Source organism: Bison bison, unplaced genomic scaffold (assembly GCF_000754665.1).
Source record: "Bison bison bison isolate TAMUID 2011002044 unplaced genomic scaffold, Bison_UMD1.0 scf7180017864189, whole genome shotgun sequence".
NCBI lineage: Eukaryota > Metazoa > Chordata > Mammalia > Artiodactyla > Bovidae > Bison > Bison bison.
The window spans coordinates 1817632-1819051 of record NW_011494761.1 but is presented as its reverse complement, the minus strand read 5'-3'; positions in this window follow the sequence as shown (position 1 = coordinate 1819051).

Sequence of the window (1420 nt, the reverse complement as noted above, 5' to 3'; positions counted from 1 at the left end):
TTTCTGCGCCGCCAGGGCAGGAGCATGATGGTAAATATCACTTCACACAGAACTGTTCAGACCTCCCCGGGGTCTTCTCTCCTTTCTCGCCAGAAATAAGCATAAGAACCCTCCCGTTTCTTCCTCCGAGTAAGGCTGTGGTTTCCCTCCTGTTTTGTCGGGGATGGTGACTGGAGTCCCCTCACAGAGCTGGCAGTTGAGGCCGCGGCTTTTAGAGGCCGTTTTGGACGGCTGTGACCTGTGGCAGAGTCGTGCCTCCACACACACACAGACACTCACACACACACACAGACATGCACACGTTATGATCTGAATTCATGAGCAAGGTTCTGAGAAATGCTTTCAGGAGCTCTTAGATACAGCCCTCTCGGCAACCAGAAATTGTTTAGGGAAGCTCCAAAGCACAAGTCCACAAAAGTCACAGCGCCTTTGAAGCGCCTTGATTTGAGAGGAGACATCTCGGAATGCAGTTCCTTTCATCCACGCCACTTTCCAGGGCTGTCCGAACTGAATGGTCCTAGTTCATAAACACATTCCTGTGTGTGCACCCGTGGGCACGTGTGCACACTCACCCCCCCAACACACACACAGATGATACCAGGAAGTCAGGCAGGTGTGAATTTGGAGTGAACAGCTCTGAAGTCCAATGAGCATTATCAAGGAGGAAGCTGTAGAGGCGGCCCTGCTTTGTCCACTCTCTGTTCATTTACTCTCACATGGCTACCTGGGAACTCTTACCGTTAGCTGACAGCTGTGAGCGCAGTGGAGATGCGTCATGGGGAAACACTGCTGAGTTTAAACTAGGATTCTCTTCAGCTGACTCTTAGCCGCATCCAGGGAACTTACCCCATCCCATGTTCTGTATATAGTTGCCTCAGGAAACACGTGTGTGTGAGAGACGGTCACGCTCAGGGGTAAATGTGCCTGGGAGCTTTTAGTGCATGCTCCAGCCTGTGTCCAGATGCACAGCAGTGATCATTTGGTCTGCGTTCAGTGCAGGCGCTTATGGGATGGAAATGCCTCCCGCCCCATCCACCCGCTTGCTGCCCGGGAATATCACTGCACACGGAATAATGGTGAAGAGAAAAGGGGCTGTGTGTGCGAGTTTCATACATGTTTCATGATTACCACATCCGGACTAAAATGAAAGCATAATAAACTTGCCCTCAAAAATAATGCAGTATACTAGGCAACTTCTTTTAAAAGCAGCTTTGTTTCCCTTCTGTCAAATATGACGAGTAAGTGAAACCTTCTTTTGATGGCATAAACTGCGGTAGATCACAGCACAGACTCAAGATTAAGAGCTCTGCTCTACACTCACTTGCCAGCTTTCAAAAGCAAGAATAAAATAGGGACCTTTCTGCCCTTTGCCAATGCTTCCAAGTGCACTTCTGTAGCATTCTTTATTAAAAACAAAACA